The sequence below is a fragment of the Maylandia zebra genome, unplaced genomic scaffold, assembly GCF_041146795.1.
Source record: "Maylandia zebra isolate NMK-2024a unplaced genomic scaffold, Mzebra_GT3a scaffold11, whole genome shotgun sequence".
Taxonomy (NCBI): Eukaryota; Metazoa; Chordata; class Actinopteri; order Cichliformes; family Cichlidae; genus Maylandia; species Maylandia zebra.
This window is the reverse complement of record NW_027490041.1, coordinates 9,297,329-9,322,523: the sequence shown is the minus strand read 5'-3', so window position 1 is coordinate 9,322,523 and position 25,195 is coordinate 9,297,329. Positions and strand designations below refer to the sequence as shown.

At 42.5% G+C, this 25,195-nt stretch overlaps 2 long non-coding RNA genes across 2 annotated transcripts in view; one reads left to right on the top strand and one right to left on the bottom strand.

Moving 5' to 3' along the window:
* The window catches only part of LOC143415866 (uncharacterized), a 350,735-nt gene that overhangs the window by 9,883 nt on the left and 315,657 nt on the right, over window positions 1-25,195 (top strand). The window lies entirely within an intron of this gene.
* Window positions 18,758-25,195, bottom strand: part of LOC143415871 (uncharacterized) — a 47,550-nt gene continuing 41,112 nt past the window's right edge. The window contains exon 4 of the long non-coding RNA XR_013096294.1: window positions 18,758-20,203. This is a non-coding gene — a long non-coding RNA (uncharacterized LOC143415871). The remainder of the gene's footprint in view (window positions 20,204-25,195) is intronic.

The window sequence follows — 25,195 nt, the reverse complement described above, 5'->3', positions numbered from 1 at the left end:
AGGGGCGTAGATCGACCGGTAAATTGAGAGCTTCGCTTTTACACTCAGCTCCCTCTTCACCACGACGGACCGGTGCAGCGTCCGCATTACTGCAGCTGCAGCCCCAATCCGTCTGTCGATCTCCGGCTCCCTTCTCCCATCACTCGCGAACAAGACCCCGAGATACTTGAACTCCTCCACTTGGGGCAGGAACTCATCCCCGACCCGGAGTGGGCACTCATAGTATTTATCCCAAATTATAGTATTTATGCCAAATCACAGTATTTCTGCTAAAACGCAGAAATAGTACCTTTTAGCAGGAATTTCTACCAAAAGATAGTACTTCTGCTAAATCAGAGTATTTCTGCTAAACCAGAGTATTCCTGCCAAATCATAGTATTTGTACTGAAACATAGTACTTCTGCCCAATCATAGTATTTGTACTAAATGATAGTACTTGTGCCAAATCATAGTATTTGTGCCAAAGCATCGTATTTGTATGGAGTCATAGTATTTCTTCTAAATCATAGTATTTCAATCAAATCTCAGTAGTTGTTGTTAAAACGCAGTATTATTGCCAAATCATAGTATTTGTACCCAATCATAGTATTTCTGCTAAATCACAGCATTTGTGCCAAATCAAGGTATTTGTGCAAAAAGATAGTATGTCTGCAAAACCATAGTATATCTCTTATGTTATAGTATTACTACTAAGGCATAGTATTTCTGCCAAATCATAGTATTTGTACTAAATCATAGTACTTGTGCCAAATCATAGTATTTGTTGCACATCATAGTATTGGAACCAAAACATAGTATTTGTCCCAAAGCATCGTATTTGTATGGAGTGATAGTATTTCTTCTAAATCATAGTATTTCAATCAAATCTCAGTAGTTGTGCAGTATTGTTGCCAAATCATAGTATTTGTACCCAATCATAGTATTTTTGCCATGTCATCGTATTTGTGCCGAATCATGATATTTTTGCCAAATCGTGGTATTTGTGCCCAATTTATAATTCTGTTATGTTATAGTATTACTACTAAGTCGTAGAATATCTGTTATGTTATAGTGTATCTGCGGAATATAGTATGTGTGCCAAATCATAGTATTTATACCAAATCACAGTATTTGTGCTAAAACATAGTATTTCTGCCATATTGTGGTATTTGTGCAACAACATTGAACTGTTATGTTATAGTATTACTACTATCCATCCATCCATCCATCCATCCATCTTCATCCGCTTTATCCGAGGCCGGGTCGCGGGGGAAGCAGCCTAAGCAAAGTATTACTACTAAGTCATAGTATTTCTGCGTTGTTATAGTATTTAAGATAAGATAAGATAAGATAGAACTTTATTAATCCCTCGGGTGGGTTCCTCTGGGAAATTCGACTTCCAAAAAGCACAGCAACGACCGAAGTTACAGTTACAGAATTGTTATATATATATATATATATATACACACACACACACACACATATATAAATACAGAGACAAATATAAATAAAATATACAAAGGGGATAAATAGAATAAATAGGAATAAAAAATAAAAATACAAGTGAATTGCACAATTGCACATTTCAAGTATTGAGTCTATTGCACTGTTGACTATTTACAAAAAGTATTGCACAAGGTATTGTACAGTGAGGTGAAGAGGCACTACAGCTTAGTTGTTCCCCCCTCCTTTGTCCTCCTGTTTCCCCTCCCTCTCCCCTCCAGAGAGGAGTTAAACAGTTTGATGGCGTGTGGGACAAAGGAGTTTTTAAGTCTGTTAGTTCTTGTCTTTGGGAGAAGCAACCTGTCACTGAACAGACTCTTCTGATTGTTTATGGCCGTGTGCAGAGGATGCCCAGCATTGTTCATAATGTCCATCAGTTTCTTTAATGTCCTTTTCTCTGCCACTGTCACCAGAGTGTCCAGCTTCATGCCGACCACAGAGCTAGCCTTCCTGATCAGTTTCTCCAGCCTGGATGAGTCCCTCTTTGCTGTATTTGTGCTAAAACGTAGTATCTCTGCCAAGTCATATAATTACTGCAATTTCATAGTTTTTTTAGGAAATCTTTTATGTTATAGTATTACTACTAAGTCATAGTATTTCTGCCAAATCATAGTATTTGTGTAAATTTGTATACTGTAATTTCACTGTATTATGTAGTGGCTAAGTAGGGGGCTGACTGTTTACTAAGTGCATCAGTGTAGGTCATCTCTTGTGTTGGAGTGCCCTCTTGTTGCGCCTTTTGGGTAGTGCCTTAGTAAACATGAACCCTGTAAGAAGTGGTATCATATGAGAACCGGTTTGGCTCAGTGAGATGAGTATGAGATGAAATTCTGCTGATTTACCTCTTTTCTGCCAAATCTTCAACCATTTCAACTCTTATCAGCATAATTCTCAGCAGCTTCTGCTCTTTTCAGCAGAATTCTGCTCATTCACCTCATTTCAGCAGAAATTCTGCTGATTGAACTATTTTCAGCAAAATTTTCAGTTTTTTCTGCTGTTTTCAGAAAAAGACTCTTTTCAGCAGAAATTCTGCTGATTGAACTCTTTTCAGCAGAATTTTCACCTCGTTTCTGCAGAAATTCTGCTTATTCACCTCTTTTCTGCAAAATTTGCAGCCTTTTCACCTCTTATCAGCACAATTCTCAGCAGGTTCTGCTCATTTCAACAAAATTGGCAATCTCTCCACCTTGTCTTTGTGAGAAAGAGTTTGGCTCAGTGAGCTAAATAACCGCCCTTAGACCAGGAGGGCCAGGGTCAAATCCTGCTAACGGCAGTTTTTTTTTTTTTTTTTTTTTTTTGTAAATTTCAATTTTTTCAGCTTTTTTCAGCAGACATCTTCAGCGTTAAGGCATCCACAGAGCATTTTCGCAGGAAATGCAAATTTTTCTAGTTATTTTTGTGTTTGCAGCGCTGTGAGCCAGAACAGCGAGAGAAAAATCTGCAACAGCGACGAGCCGAATGCTTACGTGAATCGCAGCAGCTGCACATGTGCTACGCTGAATTAGAGGATATCTTTGCTCTGGATTTCTATTTCTACTTTTTCATTTCTATATGATTCTTCTTGCATCTAAAGAAAGATGATTCAATTTGCTAAATGTTGATGGCTCTTCGTGCTCAGGTGTAAATGAGACGTAATATTTGCTCTTGGTTTGGTTCTCCTGTACAGAACCTTGCAGTACAACAGAAACCTAAAAACATTATTTGTAGTTGTTATTCTTAGTTGTTCTGCTGCCTAAATACCACAGGGTCTGATTATGAAGTTATTGAGCTGCACATACGTTACGCTCTGCTTAAGTTCGAGGTCACAGCGTATGTAGAGCAGCTGGAACATAATGAAGTCTACAAGGTTAAAGTTTTCTCTTCAGTTATTGTTCTTTCTGCTGCTTGGTTTGATGGATCTGAGAGCTTTTGTTTTTATTATTGTTATTATAATTATCATTAATATTTTACTCTCTAGAAGCTTTAAAATAGTGTTTGTGTTTGAAAAAATTGATTTAAGAATTGAACAGAAACATCTGTCCTTCTGAAAATCGCCCAAAGGCACGGAGACAAAGTCAAAGGATGCAACCTGTAACTTTCTCTTCCTTCATGTCAGGACCATCATCCATGATTTATATAAAATGCATATAGCAACAGTAGCACTTTAGTTTGGACTTTATGATTTCTGTAACTGGAAAATATTATTTTGTTTAAAGACAGAAGTGACCGCATAGTTGCAACATCAAAGGGAAATATTAATTAATTAGCATCAAGTATATTTGTTGCTTAAGCGTTTGCACTATAACTTAAGTAGGATTATAACTTTTAAGGAAGGAAAGATTTCAGATATTTAGTTCACTGTTTCAGTTATTTTATATGAAATTAAAACATTTACGTTGGTCAAATATGATGCTCTAAATCAAATAAAAGTTTGAAAATAAATGATGTATTTTTAAATGCTGCAACAAATGTTCACAAAAAGTAACTATAATTAAAACCAGTTAAACAAAATCAAATGTTTGAATCATGCTTAACCAAATGCCAGGCTGGAGAGCTGAACCTAAAGTATACGTAGAAAGATTTCAACATCTGAGCAGTTTTTAATGTTTTTATCACATATAAATGTCACAGCAGTGGGTCCTGGCCCAATGCTTTGTGTTTTTGCTTTTCTTTGACTCTTGTTTTTCTTGGTTTTTGTTCTTCTTATTTATCAGGCTCTCAGTAATCTTAGTTCTCCCTCCCTCAGTGTTCATTTCAGCCTGTGTTTAGTTTCTGTTCCCGTGTCCCACGTTTCATCGTTTCATGTCGAGTCAGCCCTGTCTCTCTGTTTCCTGTGTCTCCCCAGTCAGCCCCGCCTCCCTCGGGCACTCATGTGTGATACAGAGTAATAAACCTGACTACATTTGCTGCACTCTCTTTATTACCTGTTACTTTAAAATTCATACACTAATTATGTCTGCCCATCTCTCTAATGTGAAGGTCAAAGGTCAACATCCCAGTGGCATAAGAATAATCCCAAAGGGGCAAAGGGAGTGGTTAATTTAGCATATTTAGCATTAAGGGTATACTTTTACTTATTGTGGCAGGGGTGTGGTCTCTGGCCTGCTGCAGTGGAGGCTGGTGGCGGGACGTTGGACGGCACAGGTGAGGGTGATGGAGCTCATGACTCTCCCCTTTATAGTGACAGAGGAGACCAGCGTGGGGGAAGCGTGTAGTGGAGGAAGCCGAGGAGAGAGCTGGTTTCTGGCTACAAAGACGGCGTCAAACCAGAAAATATTGCTTGTGGTCAAATAATGTGTAATAATGATGAAATAAATAGGCCATTGGGAAAAACTTGATTTTGAAATAAAGACTGACTTTGAAAAAAAGGACATTTGGATTAAAAACGGCTGGGAATAAATAAAATGCCTCAGGAATAATCTCTGTTATTGTGAAAAATAATGATCATGAAATAATATTTCACAATAATAAGTAAATTTATATAGCAGAATGCAATATATTTCACAATAATGAGCTTCTTTTCAAAATGTGTTCAATTATTTCACAATATCATTCTCACATTACATATCTGTGTCTTACTTATTCACATAGTTATTTATTTCATCATGACTTATTTATTTATTTAATTTTGAACACTTTGGAGTTCCATATGGTTGTAGTGGGCTTGTAATGTAAATGTGTCTGATTAAATGTGACATTAATGCTGACGCTCCATCAAACCCTGATAAAACAGTTCTATTAGTAGGTCTGTGTGATCAGCATCAGTGGGTTAAGGTGAGGCCTTGACTAGTAGAACGTCATGTTGGTGTTTAACAACACGTGAGCCAACATCAGACTCCGAGCGCTACGATGCTAAAGATCAGAAGATCCAGTGTGACATCATCGTTACCTGGCAACAGTAGCCCTCATCTGACTTTATTGGAGGATATTTACACCAGCAACACGGTTTAGTTTGATATGACGGATCAACAACATGCGCTGTGATATCCAGTTCATCTGTAATAGATACAGGATCTAATCAGTCAGCAGATATTTGATCAGCTTATTTATAATTATACTAGAAACAAACACAACTGTGTTGGTGATTCATGCAAACTTGCATATCAGCCTTTGAAGGTTTTGTAGTATTGAGAACAAAGGTTGTGTTAGGGCTGAAAAGCCCGACTTGTTCTCCTCTGCAGGTCATCAAATGCACCAAAGAAGTTTGTATTTGCACAATCCTGTATATGTTTGATGGCTTTATTATTCTCTGTTCAAAGACAGTAAATATGGAAAATGTCTCATGTAGTATCAGCTTCATTTAAAATGACTGCAGCAAACATTTAGAGAACATGCGCTGCTGTTTGTCCTACATTTCAACACTGAATGAACCCTGAAAACATGATGGCAGCTGGCAGGTTGGAGTTCACATGAAATATTGGCTGTATGAAGACTGGAAATATAGATGATAAAAACATGCAGCCAAACATTTGTGGACATGAATAAACTATCTGATCCAAAAAGCAGGAAGTGACACAGCTAGAAAGTGTGTAACAGCTGAAGTCAAATGTGATGCAGAGTTGAATCTGCACTTGGATCCATCTGTGAAAGGTCCACATGTAGGGATCACATGAGTCCTGATGTTTGTCAGTCCAGCTTGATAACTCCATCTACTGTGGGCTACATATACTGGGCTGGTAGCTCCACAGTGTTGGAAAGAAACTATTAAATGTGCAAAGTTTAAAATCAGAGGCTCTTCTAACACAGGAGCCATGTTGACTTTAGATCACAGCCGACCACCGGCAGTCTGAAATGGAATGAAGCCCATTGACAGCCAGCAGGTCTAAACAGGAACGCACCCATTTGTATGTGTGGCAATGATGTGGCTGCAGCTGACACAGGATTGGTTCAAACTAAACATCAGACACATTTCACAGAGTTCACAAATAAACTCACGTTTTTATTTTTGAAGATGATCATAAAGTAGAATTTATGGTCCAGTAGAAACAGCAGGAGGTTTGAGCCCTTCTGATGGCAAGGCAAGGCAAGTTTAATTGTATAGCACAATTCAACAACAAGGTGATTCAAAGTGCTTTACAGAGACATTAGAAACAAAAACAAATAAAAAGCATGATTTAAAATTGATTAAAACAAGCAAACAAACTAACTAATTAACAAACAAACAAACAAAACAGTATATAAAATCAAAACAGATCAGAACAGTAGATAAAATCAGTAGTTAATGTAAGTTTTGAAATTTAAGCTTAAAAGTGTGGATTTGGTGCTTTATTCAAATGCAGCTGAGAACAGGTGAGTCTTCAACCTGGATTTAAATAAACTGAGTGTTTCAGCTGATCTGAGGCTTTCTGGGAGTTTGTTCCAGATATAAGGAGCATAAAAGCTGAATGCAGCTTCTCTGTGTCTGGTTCTGACTCTGGGAACTGATAAAAGACCGGATTCAGATGACCTGAGGGATCTGGAAGGTTCATACTGGGTCAGGAGGTCACTGATGTATTTTGGTCCTAAACCATTCAGAGCTTTATAGACCAGCATCAGAACTTTAAAGTCTATCCTCTGACGGACAGGCAGCCAGTGTAAAGACCTCAGAGCTGGACTGATGTGGTCCACTTTTTTGGTCTTAGTGAGGACTCGAGCAGCAGAGTTCTGAATGAGCTGTAGTTGTCTGACTGATTTTTTAGGTAGACCTGTAAAGATGCTGTTACAGTAATCAAGCCTACTAAAGATGAATGCATGGACTAGTTTTTCCAGGTCCTGTTGAGACATCAGATCTTTTATCCTTGAAATATTCTTGAGGCGATAGTAAGCTGACTTTGTTATTGTCTTAATGTGTTTTTCTAGGTTTAGGTCTGCATCCATCACTACACCCACATTTCTCGCCTGGTTTGTGGTTTTTAGATGTATAGATTGAAGTTCTCTGGTGACCTGTAATCGTTTTTCTTTGGCGCCAAAGACTATTACCTCAGTTTTGTTTTGTTTAGCTGGAGAAAATTGTACGGGGCCTTGGTCTCCTGGTGACATTGTGATATATATTTGTGTGTCATCTGCATAGCTGTGACAGTTTATTTTGTTGTTCTTTATAATCTGTGCCAGTGGGAGCATGTAAATGTTAAACAGAAAGGGTCCCAAGATGGAACCTTGGGGAACTCCACATGTGATACTTGTCTGCTCAGATGTGAAGTTACCTATTGATACAAAGTATTTCCTGTTTTCTAAGTATGTTTTGAACCAGTTTAGTACAGTTCCTGAAAGACCTGTCCAGTTCTCCAGTCGTTTGAGTAATATGTTGTGGTCAACTGTATCAAATGCTGCACTGAGATCCAGTAAAACTAAAACTGACATTTTTCCACTGTCTGTATTCAGACATATGTCATTAAACAGCAGAAACAGGATTTGGAGGAAGATGTTAATAGATTAGAAAGAATTGTACACTGTGAATCAATGCAAGTCTTTCTATATAGACAGATCTGTAATAATCCCTCAGGTAGGTTCCTCTGGGACAGTCACAGATAGAGACACCAATTCTGACATCCTTTGAAAGCCTGACTTTGAATTTTCATCACTCGTCATGCACACAGATGTTAATTCTACATATTCCTGGTACTGAACTCTAAATCAATATGAAGAAAATGCTCCTGCTAATCTGCATCTATGTTGATATCAAATCCTTTTCCAGCACATGGATAAATCTCTATAAATCTTTCAGTCTGATCAGAATGGGCAAAGTGTTGTTATTGCAGCTCCCTGATGTTTGAAAAGCTAAATGTCCATTTTAAAGTGCTCGTGTGTAGGATTGTGTTTCCTTCCTTTGTGCAGTTCTTACAGTAAACATGTTTGAATGTTTCCTGTTCCCCTAATGCTTCTTCCTGTTGGATAAAGTTGGTTTGAATAACATATTCTTATAGGTTTTAATGAACTTCAAACTGGGATCCACTTACAAAACTGTCTCATTTTATTGGAACGATCCACATTTACATCCATTCACGGTACATTTGACATCTGAACACATTTGTACACATGATGAAAGGACAGATGGTGTTTGTGTGTCCTTCTTAAACTCCGTGTGGATGTTTCATCATGTAGAACTACTTAGAACAAAGTCTTTGGAACATTTGGAGAACACGTTTAGGAAAGTAACATCCTGGTAGAACATTTTCTTAAAGCAAAGCAGAGCTGCAACATGACTGTGAGGATTCAGAAGAATAAAGTCAGAATACTTTATTATTATGAAGACTAAAGTGCGCCTTAATGCTGCCGGTGAACACACATGTTCTTTGTGAAAGCATGTGTGAGCACAGCTGACGTGCACCACACTGACCCCACTCGCCCCATTTCTTCATCCACTTCTTGCTCTTGTGCTTGAAATGAGACGCAGCAAAAGTCAGAGGCTCTAAAATCCACAAAAAGGGGGCTCGTTAGATCAGGATACTGGATGTGATCCATAGAAAACATGAATAATACACCACTTTATTTGAAGCATCTGTAGCACTGCCTCAGTTCTGGATGTTTCCACAGACTCCTCTGTGCACCTAAATGAAAGGTCAAAGGTCAGCAGCACATGTAGTTGGAACAATTCTTCAGTCGCACAAACTACACAATCATTTTCCTCCAATGACGACTTTTCACTTGCAGAAATGGTCCTGTGTGATTTCCAGGCTGTGATATAAAAACTAGTTCCTAATGGCAGCGACTCACTCAGTAAACATGTGTTTCCTTCACCAACCTCACACACAGATCCAATAAGATCAGGAAGTGGGCAGTATAGTACAATATGTGTTATTCTGTGCTGCACTGCCCAAACTAAAGATCTGCTGAAGTGTTGGAAATGATCCAGATGTTTATTTTGGACGATACAGCAGAAGATCAGACATGAAAGTGGAGACAACACAGAAGACCTGCAGCAAAGGTCAGAGGTCAGACTGGGCCCCTGGATTCAACAATGAGCCAATGATCATCAAGCAGTGACTAAAGCAGAGCCCTGACCTTCTGACATTCATCACACAGTCAGAACAAATGTCTGCTGATGACTTCATCTCATGAAACGACTGATAGATGTCAGTTCATTGATCAGCTGAGCTGCTGATCTTCATCGTCACAGAAACATTCAGCTTGTTTCAATCAGTAAATAACTCCCACTACTCCCAGTTTGAACTGTTCCCACTCAAAATGCTGTGAGAACAATGATCATTGTAGAACTTCACAAACATCACATGTTGTTTTCCACATGTAAGATCAGCAAACACACAGAAACTTCCTGTTGCCACACACGGCCTCTAAAATCTCTTCCACGCTTTCTGTCTGAAGTCCACTCTCTGTGTCGGATCCACAGGAAACAACAAGATCTTATTAACATGGTTTTCAATGTGTCTCCTTCCAAAAAGTCCAACCAATGAACAAATGTGTGTATTTGTGGAGGCCGAACAAAAGCATGACACATTTCTCTGTTTCTATAAACTGGAGTCAAACACAAACATGAAGAGTTTCACTGACAGACTCCAAAATGCCCCCACAGTGGATCAAAGGGAAATCCTACAGTGTGGCCAGAGACTCTTAATGGCTCCAACATCAACACATCCACAATGTTGGATCCAGTTCTGCCTCACAGAGTTACTAAGACACACCCTCTGCCAGCATCACAACAGCTCCACCTGCTTCACCTGCCTCCTCAGCATCTGTACACCTGAAGAGAAAAGAAAGGCTCCAACAGCTCAAATCTACAAAGGATTCATGAAGTTTCATCCAACAATAACATGTTTGCCTTCCACAGTGTGCTGTTAGACACCACTGTACCTCTGCCATTTCAAAAAGAGCAGCTTGGGAACATTTTGGCTCCAAACACTTTGTGTTTAAGTTCTTTGTTTTCTTTGTGAAGCCGACAACATCTGGAGCTTTGTGACTCATAGAAACATCATTTTGTTCTTTAGATGACAGCAGATTGGGACTGAATAATCAATCACTATCAAACCAATAAAGACAAACATGCTGATTTTACAGGAACTTTGTTGGAGAAGCTGCAAAGACATGAAACTGGTGGAGATCCCAAACCAGTTGATAGTGCTGGTTATTCCAAATAAAGCTGTTTCCCTTTGAGATGAAATGACTTTCTGTCCTGATATATAATAAAGATGTTGTTGTTTTTGAGCCCCTGTATTAAAAGTAGTTTAAAGTCAGCTTGAGTTTGATGTCTTTATGTCAAAGCTGCTCATGATGTTGAGCTGCTGATGGAATAAAAACAATATAAAAGCATGTAGTCCAGACTTAAATGTAGCCTGTTGTTAGCTGAGGTCCACACACAGTGTTTGACAGTGTAAAGTGTGTGAAAGGGCTGCTGGTGGAGCTCACTAGGATGAGCAGGTGACCATGTGCCACGAGGTGGAGAGCAGCTGGCCTGGCTTTGACCCGGGCCACGCCCCCTTTCTCTCTGCTTTGCTGTCACTTATCTTCACTGCTCTGTCCAATAAAGCTGAAAAAGGCCCCGAATCAAAGAAATCTGCTGCAGCCTCTGAAATGTCTTCTGTTTCCTTCCCGACGGCTTTTTCACCGTCAGCCCATCAGACAGTCCAGCAGCATTTATGATGATGTCATGATGTTGAAGAGGCTGCTACGGTGGCCTCCCATGACCCCCAGCCTCATCACAGCTGAGATGCAGACATTTGAAACCATTCAGCAGACAACTGAATAACAGTCCAACACAACAGTCTGTGTGCAGACACACACTGACCTTTCATATAATCAAAGGAGTCAAACACAGCTGGTTGAGTCATTTCTCTGTGAGTCTAAAGTGAATCTAGTATTTGAAAGTCCACTTCCTGTATTTGTTGTTGAAGACTTCTTCAGCTTCTTCTCAAGGACATCAGCTGCTTGTTTGGCAGCAGAGGCAGTTAAGAAGCTTCCTGAAAAACACTGAACAGTGAGTTCACTGTGGCATATGACAGATTCAGCTTTCTGTGTGCAAATGTGTCTGTGTCGACCTTTCAAATGCTGTTGAATCCAAAACATCAGCGGCTCCTCGGCTGCTCGCTTCATGCACTTCTGTCTGTGTGACAGTCCAATGACATCACAGCTGTTTCCAGCCCCAGTGTCTCAGGACTGGACACCTTTAAACATGTCGAGGATCAAACAGCGTCCAGCTAAACACACATGAAACTATCAGAGCTGACAATCATTCCAATAACATCTAATGGTTCATGTATGTAGACACAGGACTACAAGGAAATGGCTCTCAGCATCTGGCTGTGGGAACACATGAGTCCCTGTTTGTGTTCAGATTGTGTGCATGTTTTAGACGTGTGTCACATGTAGAAACACAACAATCCCACAATGACACACAGATGTGTTTGACACAGCTGTGCAGCTGTAAGTTGTTTCTAATGATTCATTGAAGCTCTTCTAACATTCTGGAGACGATCAGTACATGAATCTGTTCAACACGACAACAATTTGACTTCAGTGTGAACGTTTGCATTAAATAACCTTCTTCATCCAGCTGACAGCATCTTCATCCTATGATGTGAACAGTTCCTCCTGTTGATGACAAACCTCTGACAGGATCTGCTTGAGGAGCTTTTTCATGTGCAGCTCTCTGAGCTCAGGGCTGAGCTGCTGTTTCATCTTTAAGAGCTGCTGCCTCCTCGCCGGACTTGTTCTCCTCTTCTTCTCCTAATGACACCATTTCTGCTTCATATTAAATTCAATAAAGATGCTGACATGTATCTGTAGCAACAACATCATTGAATCTAGAACAACTGGAGCCAAACCAGTGGCTCTGCTGGGATCACTGGTGAGCCAACACTTCCTTGTTGATGCAGATTTCAGGGCTTCCTTTTGCTCCTCCGTTATAACTGTTCTCTCTTCTCAACACATGATGACACAAAGGAATCAGCAGTGACAAAGATGATGCTGAAGAGAAGCACACACTTCACACATATAACAGACCAGTGCAGTTACACACACCTCTGCTCGACATCAGGCCTCAAACAAAGACACAAAACACTAACTTGACTCTAAACAGAAGAAACGAGCAGCTGTTTCTGTTCTGTGCTTATTTATATTTGACACACATGCTTCTCTTTGTGCAAACACACATCGCACTATAAGGGTAACCTCGCACACAATGATTGGACAGCACAGTGATGATGCTGGGAGATCCTATACGCAGCAACACAGAAACACTGAGAACTTTAAACAATGATGGAAAGTGTTATAAATGACTTGTTGGCCTCTGATCTGTCACAAACAGCTGAAACGTGTCTCTCATGAGTCACATGAAGGTTTTTGACAGAAAGGACAAAAAGTAGCTGCAGTCAGTTTGTGTCATTTTTATATTTATTCATCTGGGAGAAAAATCTGAGGGACATTAAAATGTGTTTTCAACAGAGACAAGAACATGAATATAACAGAACAGGTAAATGAACATGTTTCAAGTAAACAGCTGGACTGATCAGGTCCAAACACAGAGTGATAAACTTGTCAAACAGCTGTCATATCTTTATATAGAAGCTCTTTATAAATGCTGCTCACTGCAGTCTGTTTACTAATAATGTCAAAGTGTTAGAAACACAGAAACATCAGAATGGTCTTTGTTCACAGAAACCTGTCTGGGATCCTTTGTTGTTCTTTTGATGCAGAGTTACATTATAAATATAAAGAGTTATTTCAGAGTCTCATCAGTTTTCCTGCATGTCTTTATTTAACACATCAGCAGGGCTGAAGCTCTCATGTTAAACACACACTGATCTATGGACACGTTCATGTGTTTCTAACAGAACCAGGCTGTTATCAGCCTGCACTAACATTATGTCACACACACTGAATGTAACAGTGACAGTTTACATCATCACACAATCAGCTGTGATTGTTTCACTGTCATCAAACGAGTCAACAGGAAGTAGAATCAATAGAAACCAATCATTTCCTGACAGCATGTCTGATGGAAATAAGTGCAGATTATGTATGAAGTCTAACTGCACACAGTAACTGTGTTACAATAAGGACTTAACAGCGCCCTCTGCTGGAGTGTTTCAGTACTGCGTTAACTAGAATACACCACCTCCTCCTCACACCACCTGCTACAGCTCTACTCTTCTATGACTACAGTCATCCACAGCACTGATGTGAGGTCACATGGTTCATATGTAAGGAGCACAGCTGACCTCAGGTCAGTTTAATGACTGTGAGCAGCAGCTGTGTTATTGTCACTGTGACAGGGAGACACTCTCAGACACAGCGCTCATGTCAGCTTGTTCTCATGCAGGAGGATCAGGAGCTCCATGTTTGTCTTTCTGTTTGAATCATGATGTGTTTGTGCCATCAGAGTCTGTCATGAGTACTCAGGGTTTCACAGCAGCTCTTCTGGATGCTGACGAGGACTCCAACCTCATGTTTCACCTCTCTGAGCTTCTGATGTCTGTGAACACTCGTGTTTCTTCTCTGGGCTCATCTGGACAAAAACACCTTTCTGTGTTTGGCTGCAGCCTCATTCTGACTGACAGGAAGTGTGTTATCCATGAGCTGCACTTCTGTGAGGAAGTTTCCTGCTGTGTTTCCTGTCTGTGGACAAACACGAGTGTTCCAGCTGAGGACTTGGTTCCTTCCACCTGTCCATACAGGACATCACGCTGTCTGCAGCTCTGTAAATGCAGCTCCAGGTCCTTCCACGTGCTGCTCTGTATTTGTGCAGTTTGTAGTGTGTCCTGGGAAACGTAGCACACATGGTGTTCTTCTGCTGTTTCCTCCTTTCACTGAGTGTGAAACACTGACGCTGTGCTGTTGTTCACAGAGGGGAGCTGATTCTAGCTGCAGCTGGACTCTGTCATCTAACTGAATGTGTTGGTGCTGATCACGGGGCTCTGAGGGGGGAGCAGCAGGAGGACTCTGGATGCTGACGTCAGTGTATCTGTGGAAGCTCCCACAGCGTGTCTGTCATTCAATATTGTGCTGTATATTGTATCTATGCAAAGATGAACAGACTGTGTGTTCACTGGTCTCTGTGCTGCAGCTCTGATGTCATCATCACTCCCTCCTCCACCCTCAGCAGTCCCAGCATGCTGCTGTGGTGCACCCCACCCTCACTCTACACCTGAGCCACAGACCACACCCTCCACCTCAATATACACCACAGTTTTCTCTGCTGTGGAAATGAGATCAGGAGGAAATCATCATTATTATTATTTAATAAACGCTCACATTAATGTGGGCTTATTTGTTTCATATTAGAAACATTAGTTGAGTGTTTTTAGTATAAAATGGTCAAAGTCCCTCTTTTTGCTCCTCCCCTCACCTGTGGATGGACGGTGCTGTTACCGTGGTGACAGCTTGGATGTGTTTCAGTCCTGCCTGGTTATCACTGCAGGAATCTTTCACATTTATTACAGGTAATAACTCTGATTTTTCTGTGTATTATGAACCAAATGTATCCTGATACACACAGAGATGGATGAGCAGAGGTCACATGATGAAAGAACAAACATGGAGTCTTTGATTTATTTAGATATTTATTGATGAATGCAAACAAACCCGACACTGAACCATCGTCCAGCAGAACAAACCTGATCACATGACCTGCTGACCCAAACAGTGCAAAGCTCCATGGCAACAACAACAAACAGCCTCACATATGTTAACAGAGGCTGTTAGAAGCACAGAGTCTTTACAGTCTTTCTCCTGTTTGGACACAGATCTCTGCACATCTTCATCACAGTTACTCACAGACGTGCAGAGTGTGTGGATATCAAAGCTAAGTTTCCACCATGTTTGTAGTCTGTACTGGGACTCATGGAGCATCTCTCTATGAGCACTCAGTGCTTTAAACAGTGAGTCCCAGTTTAACCAGCAGCCTTCACACCACACATCACACAGACATGGAAACTTCAAACCTCAGACTGAAGACACCATCAGAAATAAACAGATTGTGATGAAGATGAAGAACTGGACCAGTTTGCTGTGGTTTCTTCTGTTCCTGTCAGAAATAAGAGTCTGGCAGCACTTTGCTCTCCTTCCACATGTTTAAGGAGGAAGTGAAGAAGAGCGAGTGAGTCTTCTTCCTCTGTGGGCCCAACATCAGGCAGCAGCCACGTATTTTTAAAAACCCAGCACACTGCTTCAGAAACACTGAGTCCAGGTGACCAGAGTCATGTGATCAGTCAGGTCTTCACTCAGGACGTCACTGCTTCAGGACCTGATTCAGAGGTTTATAAGGACGTGGATCATTGGTGCTGATGTTGTGTGAGAGCTGGTGAACCATGGGGAACATAAATAACAACCAGGCCATCAGCAGTTCTACCCCCAGCTCTAACACCTACATAACACACTATACATATAGTTATTGTTAAGGTTCAAATATTGAGGAAGGAGAGTACAAACAACCAGGTCCAGAAGAGCTTGGTCAAACAATTGATTTTAATGAACACAGGCGTGGGGGGACCAGCGCCGTACGCAGACAGCGCTGATCTCCGACTAATCAAAGCATAAACAGATATTTTATACCATCGGGGTTTGAATTTAATGACGCCCCTTCAACGTCACACAGATACATACATACATACGTCAAATCAAAACCACAATGACTTTTAACACAGTTTGAAAAGAACATTATCTCTATCTTCATGGCAGATGTTTCCTGTCAACCTTTTGACTGCCGCTTCTCCAAAACCACAGACCATGCTCTGCAGTAAGATACCACTTCTGCACGCCCGCAGTTGCAAGCAAACATGATTAACCTCTCACCTATAACTGAATGTATCTACTATGTGTGTGTGTGTCACGACCTCACTTGGCACTCTGTGTCACCTCTCACCTACTAACGCTCGCAGTCAAACAGAGGCCACTCTCAAATGTGTTAGCAGTTTACTAAAACTATATATGTAGTATATTGAATAAATGTTTTAATCAAGAACCTCTACTAGAAGCTTAATAAAAGAATATAAAAGTATAAAAGATAATAATGAACAACCTGGTTATTCAAATAGCATCATCCAAACAGCTCCTCAGAATAAGCTGCACTTACACTCTGCTTTTAGTTTCACTTTTGCAAAAGCACGCTCTGCAAACCTGCAGTTTCCTGTCAAGACTTTGCACAGAGTGTCCTCAGAATCAACAGAATCAGCCCATACACACTTAAGATTATAACAAGCATTCAAAAGCATTTAAGATCATAGATTCAACTCAACAGTTTAAAGTGGTTATAACTGCACCTGTAGTAAAGGCTAATTGGGTACCAAAATGTTTAAACATCTGAATGCAATATCAATGCTGTAGATTATATTATTAATGCAATGGTAATGATGATGATTATTAACAGTAGCAACAAAATAATTTCCCTGATCTCCACATTATATAGGTTATAGTATGTTATATATAAACGTAGCTGAAGCAGTTTCATTTGTAGCTTCACGCTGCACTTCACATGTTTGTCCACCAGATGGCAGCACAGATGCCTGTGTTGGAAAGCTTTGAGTAATGAAGCGTTTTCAATCCAAGCTTCAGAAAGCTTCATGTGGTCATCAAGGAAGCAACCAGGAAATATCTGCTGTGTGTAAAAACAGCAACACAAGAATCCAGGATGAAGACAAGAAACTCAAAGCTCACAAAACAGGTGGAGCTAATTTTGTGACGTGTTTCTGTAAAAACACCACAGAAGTGAATCATCAAAGTTTCCATGTGAGCTGATGATGCTGCTGCAGAGTTTCTGTGAACCTCCTGTGACCCCGCCTCCTCATACAGAGACATCTGATTGCTCTTCAAACTGCATCACGTGGACACATGTGATTGTGTGTTGTAGTATTGATCCCAATGCTGGTATCAGTCCTGGATCAATAACACTGGATGGATGCGTTCAGCATGGAGCCCTGAGCTGTGTTACAGACAAACATGGAAACTGACAGGTCTGTGTCATTCACAGTCTGTAACACTTCTAAACAACAGAGGCTGACCCAAGTGCCTCAGAGCCAGGCACGCTCACATCACAGCTCTCTAAATAAGCCAGTTTCAAAATAAGAGCTGAAAGCTGTGTTTGCTTGTGTTAGCTTATTATTGTGGAGACTAACATTCAGTGATCATGTGTTCAGACTCATAATGATTACTCTCAGAAATCCTGATCTTTGTATTTACTGTGTGTTGGATCAATAACTGAGATTCATCGTATCACACAGAAGTGCAGCTGCTGTCATGTCCTGATGTTTCTCTGGCTCAGCAGCTTCTCCATCAGAGGTTCACATGGAGCTGATCCAGTATCTCCAGTAACTGTGTTCTGTGCCTCACTGGTTCATCCTTCTGTCTGTGTGACGTCAGTCAGATGTTGAAGTTAAACTCTGTAATCTTCACTGTGTCACAGAGTTCAGTGAGTCCCGTTATTCACAGTATCAATCAGATCATCAGAGAACAGCTGATCAGCAATCAGTGGTGCCAACAGCGCCTCCTGTGGTGAGAGGATGCAATAATGCAATGTAGCATTTTTCCACTCAACACTTGCAGTCATGGAAACTGTCTGTTGGATCTGTGTGACGTTGCTTTCTTGGTTAGAGTTCCTCACAAATGTCCAGATGATTCTTCTAATGAGGCGTCGACCATGTTTGCAGCTCTTTGGAAGAAAACGTCGCCCTTTGCCATCCTTACTTTTCTTTGACTTCTTCAAATGCAGCTGAACTCCAGCTGGTATTTTCTTGGACTTTGCAGCTGTTTCTGGTCATCAGTTCATTCCTGCAAACCTCTGAAGCTGAACAACAATGATGCTGCATTGCTGGCTGATCCCAAAAGGTTGATTCTGTTCATCTGGACGTTTTCAGAAACGTTTGCTCACTGATCAGGTGACTTCTTCAGTCTCAGCTGACTGCAGCTTTACAAGCTTACAAACAGCACATTTGCACAATGACTGAAAGCAGCAGCACCTGATATATATGATACTAATATAATACATATACATATATAATCCATACTAATGATGAAGGAACTGAGCTCACAGTCCATTGTTCATTCAGTGAACTACTCAGTTTATTTTGGGCCTCAGAAATGCTCACTCTGTTTGTACATCACTGTCAGCAATAGACTCATTCTGCTGTGTGGACAGGAACACATGTGACATCACTTCCTGTTTGTTTGTAACTGAAGAGGAAGAAGTTTACAAGGAATCATTTAGAAGAGTTTCAAACATCAACTGATTGAATCCATGAATCTGAAAACGTGTTTGTGAGTGAAAGAGACAGACATGTACAGACTGAACTATCTGTTCAACAGTCAGAGTGTTTCTGTAACAGGAGACACTCTTTACACTCCACTCAGCACAGGGACACTGACGAACCAGGAGACCAGAACCTAAACCCAGGATAAAGAGTTTGAGTGAATGTGGTGTTGAAGGTGTGGAGGTGGATCAGAGTGTCAGAGGAGACTCTGTAGAAGGACAGAGTGCCAGCAGGACAGTCCACATACACTGCTGCTCTGTTAGAGACGGAGGAGGAGATGGATGTTAGTCTGTTATTGTGCCTGACAGAACGAGGACCATCATCAGAGCAGCTCAGACTCCAGGACTGATCATTGTTTCCAAACACACAGTCTCTGCCTCCTTTCCTTCTGATGCTTCTGTAACTCACTGATATATAAACTCTTCCTCTCCACTCGACCTCCCAGTAACAGCGACCAGTCAGACCATTTCTACACAGCAGGTGAGGATAAAAACCATCAAATCTGTCTGGATGATCAGGATATGACTGAACCTCCTCCACACAATGTGCCTCAATGTTATTGATATTATTATTAACATTGTTATATAATAATAAAACCTTTATAATAAAACCACTAAAAACCTTTATTCTCATGGTCCAATCATGAGTGAACTCCCCGATGAAGCCTTGTGTGCTAAAACATGTCAGAGTTTTAAAGGTTAAACATGAGTTTCCAAAACGTTTTGCTGGAGAACAATGAACTATTTGACTGAGTTTCAATCATTTACAGACGAGCAAAACCAGGACAGAGAAAAAAGGACAAAACTGACTCAGTAAAAAACAGAAAAGAAGATCCCATGTAGATCTGTATTATGTAGAAGTTCAGCCCAGCAACCAGTTCAGTTCAACACAAGTTTAAATGATTCTATCTGAACTCTGTGGAGCCTGATCTCAAGCTTTTTGAGTCTGACACAGAAACCAGAGGATCTTTCTGTGTCTTCAGATTCACTGTGATCCAGTCATGGGAGTGATTTCAGCCCTGAGTGATCGCGCTGATGTTTGCACAGAGCAGACAATGAGGTGAATGTTTGGGCACATTGGTAACAGTGAAACAGTTTATTAGTAACGTGGGATCGTTTGTGTGCAGAGTATGAACTGAGATTCCTGAAGCTCTTGTCACACTGGTCACAGCTGTAGTTTCCTTCCATGTGTGCACGTTCATGAATGTTACGACTATGTGACCGTGAGAAGCTTCTCTCACAGTGTCTGCACTTGTGTGGTTTCTCTCCTGTGTGGACTCGTTTGTGTGATTTAAGGTCCCTTGCAGTGGTGAAGGATGACCCACACTGATCACAGAGGTGCTTTTTAACCCCACTGTGAATCAGTTCATGTTGTTTTAAATCACTTGGTGTGGTGAAGCTTCTCCCACATTCTTTGCAGTATTTCAGTTTGTCTCCAGTGTGTCTATGTTGATGTACTTTTAGGGTCTTTTGCTGACTGAAAGTTTTTCCACAGAGGTCACAATGAAAGTCTTTCCCACCACCACAGTGATGACAGGGTTGAGAACTGGATCCATCTGTGTCGCTCTGCTTCTAAACAAAGACACAAAGACAGTGTAAGTCAGTCCTTCAACATTTGTATCCTGAACGTCGCCTGAAATAAAGAGCATCTCTGCAGACGTCCAACTACATTTGACTGTTTCAGTTAACACACTCAGTTTACTGGGCTGCAATAACTACAATACTACCACCATAATACTACAGTAATACTAAAATCATAACTGAAAGGAAAATCTGAATAATCACTCAGAGCTGCTTTTCCATGCAGTAGAATTGCTAACATGCTAACACAGTTTAATGAGCAGAGTTGTTCCAAACAGTCAGGCTAAAATGACAAGATAACAATATAAATACTAGGGGTGCAATGATACTCGCATCGATATTGAACCGTTCGATACAGTGCTTTTGGTTCGTACGCATATGTATCGAACAATACAAAATTTGTAATTTATTTTATCAACTTTCCGTCTGACAATGCTGTCTGTGTTGAGCGCTCAGTGAATCTGCTTTCGACTACTCCGCCTAGGCTGCACTGTCGAACGCAGATCCACTGAGCGTTCAACACAGACAGCATTGCCAGAATGAAGAGTGCAGAGCAAGCTAGCGAGACAGAAGTTAAGCTCTCCTTGCAACATGGCAAATTGAACCTCCCCCACCCTCATTCAGATCTGGCGTTTGGAAAGTAAGTGACGGAAGTGACGAGTAAGGTAAGCGACCCATGTTGTAGGTGACGTCAGACGCCGGAGAATTGGCGGAAAAAAAAAAAGAAGCAAATGGTAGCATAGAGTTTAACAAAGGTTTTTCAAGCTTCAGTATTACCAAATATACTAATCAATTGTCATATAACTAACAACATCTGTTCTATCATCTGTAACACCCTGGAGGACAACGGGGGGTGTTTAGACGCTCTCCAAGATTACATCGACCGCTGTTTTCAAGATTTAGTAATGAAGAAGGCCCTCAGTGCATCCTCCCCAACCAAAATTGAGACGCCGTCATCGAAGAGATGTCGCCCGGCAGACTCCCCCGGTACAACATTGCCCGCCGGCAAAGACATCGTAGACATCCTGGAGTCAATCGACAAGCGATTGTCCAGTTTCAATGCGAGGCTGTCCCTGGTGGAGATTTTACACCGGGAATTTAAATCTCTGAGAGAATCCCTGGAATTCAGCCAGCAGCAGGTGGAAACGCTTGCCGCTGAAAATACCACTCTACGGGAGTCGGTCAAATCTCTCACCGATAACGTGACCCAGCTGAACATTGAAAATAAAAAAATAAAAGAGTCCGTTATCGATCTACAAGCCCGTAGCATGAGAGATAGTCTTGTGTTTTCTGGTATTCCAGAATCTGCCGGAGAGGACGCGGAGGCAACGGTGAACAGCTTCATTAAAATCCACCTGAAGCTGCCGGAGGACACCGTAAAGAACATCGACTTCCATAGAGTACATCGCTTGGGGGGCGTGAGGTCGCGGACCGGGAGACCACGGCCTATTGTGGCCAAATTCGGTCAATTCAAACAGAAGGAACAGGTGAAGAGTTGCGGCAGAGAGCTGAAAGGAACGGACTTCAGCGTGAACGACCAGTTCCCCAAAGAGATCCTGGAACGATGCAAGGTCCTGTTCCCAGTTCGACGTAGCTTCATCCAGAAAGGCTCCCGTGCTGTCATCGCCGTGGACGGACAGCTCTACCGACCCCGGCACCACACCGTGGTTATATTGACTCTCTTTCTTGGCTCTCGGTGAAGGCGGTCGCACTTTTCTCCTCTCCTCCTTCCCCTTATCTTCCCTGCTTAGCCTCTTGTGTCCTGTCTTGTCTCGTGTGCACTATTTTTCCCTCGAACAGTCTCTCACTGTCGTTCTCTAAAACCTAACAGAGAATTATGGATTTGATCAACTGGTCTCTGAATACTATTGACACCCTCTTCTCAACGAGAAGTCTGGGCTCGGGAGAGCCCGAGTGCCCTGGAGGGACTTTCCCTGCCGGATACACGATGGATGGGTGGCAGACCTGGAGGATCTTGTGCCTGGCGGGACTGTCTATCGAGGACGCTGAGGATATTTACCTATTCGGAACCATGATAACAGGGTTCTTGCTGATCGGAGCTGGCTTGGCCCTGACTTATCGGAGAAATAAGAGAGCGGAATCAGCTGTTCAAACCCCCCCTAAGCTGACCGCTGGAATTGAAGCGATGGGACGAGGCGCGGCCTCCCACACCGAACGCAGCATGGTTAACACCTTGGAGACGCTTACAGCTGCCGTGAAGACTCAAACTAACACCATTGAGCGTATGATGGGATACATCAGAGAGGGGCCTGCTCACAATAACACCCTTGAGCGAAAGTTGGATAACATCGCAGAACGGTTCACTGCAGCTGTGGGGTCTCAGAACCAAAAGAACGAGAACACCACGGAACAGAAGCTTGATACCATCATGGGGAGGCTCGCGGCTCTCCAACGGGAAATCGAGGCCCCAGTGTCAGAGTGCTAAATTCGCTGCTCGCATAAAGGAGAAATCAACAATATTCTACATTTGGACACCACGGCGCCAGCTGCTCAGGCCCAAGGCTGGAGCCCACCAAAAAAAACTCCCTGATAACGACTGTGTGATGACTATTCTTCCCATCCCATGAAGGACACCTGGATCGGCTGGAGGACTGTTTACTTAGCCTGATAGGCCGAAGGACACTGTCTCAGCTGAACTCTGGACACGCACACACATACACTTACACTGATAAGCACGCACTCATCCCCCCTCCCTTCCCAACGCCTTCGATGCTTGTTTCCTGCAAGGGAACACGGCGGGTCTGCGTGCCGCGCTGGAATGGTAGCGCTGTGCGGGGCGGCTGCTGTGTTCGCTTCGGATTACCCCTCACCCCCCTCCCACCCCTGTGGCTTGTCATGTCTTCACAATGTTGTGCTGTGGACATTTATGTGCTTTTTGTGCAGAGGAGTTTTTTTGTTTCCTGTTCTCATGCTGTCCTACCATGGAATCATAGCATGAGTAGGGGTCTCTTTTTTTCCTCTTGTACTTTCCCCACTGTAGTGTATATTTCAATGTTTTTCTGATTCTACCAATCTCCGACCTGTATCCCCATGTAATGTTTGTGTTATATTAGTGCGCATGCGCCAACCAGCGTGCAGCCTGTTACAGTCGCTCCTGCTTTTCTCTTAGTTTAGCTTTTTTTTTCTTACGTATTCTTTTTTTTCCTGACTTGTATTTTCCTCCGTTTTCTATCTCTTACTCAATCATGTGGATTGAGAGAGTTTTTGTTCTTCTGGTGGCCGTGGAACTGTTACTTTTATCAAGGAACGGGACCGCGGCACATCTCCTACACGCACGGACTGTTTACTCCAGAGATCAGCTGATCGCCCTGATGCCGGCTGGCTCGCTGGCCAGGCCCGCAGAAGTACCAGCTGAAATTTGGAGGAAAACACATCGGGGATGCAGAGGTCAAGGACAGAAGAGAAGAAAAAAGGTGACGGTGAGACAGCGGAGGCTCGAAGCGAGGAGGAGGTTTAAACCGTGTCTGCCGTCTATCGTGATGGGTAATGTGCGATCGTTGGCAATTAAAATCGACGAGCTCTCAGCACTGGTACGGAGTCAGAGGGAATACCGAGAGTGTAGCCTGATGTGTTTCACCGAATCATGGATACACCAGGACATTCCCGATGAGAATGCTTCCGTGGAAGGCTTCCACACTGTTCGGGCGGACAGGGACAGCATCGCTAGCGGTAAGCGGAAAGGAGGTGGGCTTGCTGTTTTAGTTAACAACCGGTGGTGTAACCCTGCCAACATAACAATCAAAGAAAGGATTTGTTGCCCGGACACTGAACTGTGTGCTGTTGGACTCAGGCCGTATTATTTACCCAGGGAATTCTCTCACGTCATCTTGGTGGCTGTCTATGTTCCCCCCTCTGCTAACCCCACAGCTGCATGTGACACTATCCACTCTGCCATAGCTCGGCTACAGACTCAGCACCCGAGTGCCTTTATTGTGATCTCGGGTGACTTCAACCATGTATCACTGGACAATACACTACCAACATTCAGACAATATGTGGACTGTCCCACCAGGGGAGAGAAAACTTTAGACTTACTGTATGCTAACGTCAAGGATGCATACAGCTCCTCCTCCCTCCCCCCACTTGGTAGGTCAGATCATAACCTGATTCACCTCACCCCCCGCTATGTGCCAATTGTGAGGAGGGAACCTGTGACCACCAGGACTGTCAGGAGGTGGTCAGAGGAGGCCTTAGCAGAACTACAGGGCTGTTTCGAGGTGACCGACTGGGAAACACTCTGTGAGCCTCACGCCGAGGACATCAATGGGCTTACTGAGTGTATCACAGACTACATAACTTTCTGCACCGACTCCATTGTTCCAGCTCAGACTGTTCATTGTTACCCAAATAACAAGCCGTGGGTGACTAAGGACATCAAAGCCCTCCTCAACAACAAGAAGAGGGCTTTCAGAGGGGGCAACAAAGAGGAGGTGAGGAAGATCCAGGTGTTACTAAAGGACAAGATCAGAGAGGCTAAGGACAATTACAGGAGGAAGCTGGAGTGGAAACTCCAGCAGAACAGCATGAGAGAGGTGTGGAGGGGCATGAAGACCATCACTGGATTCAGGCCAACCAACAGCAGGGGAACTGAGGGAGGTGAGAATAGAGCCGACGAGTTGAATCTGTTTTTCAATAGATTTGACACCACAGTGTCTGCTCCCACCCCCACAACCTCACCTGCAGTCAGCCTGGAATCCAGAACCACACCACTGTGCCAGCCTCTCTCTTCACATGTTGCCTCCTGTGAGAGTCCTGACACCCCTCCCCCACCCATCACCTTCACTCAATACCAGGTTGAGATGCAAATGAGGAGACTTCACTCAGGCAAGTCTGCTGGACCAGACGGAGTGAGTCCCCTTGTCCTCAAGACCTGTGCCCCCCAGCTGTGTGGAGTCTTTCATAAACTGTTTATGCTGAGTCTGAGTCTGCAGAGGGTCCCGGTGATGTGGAAGACATCATGCC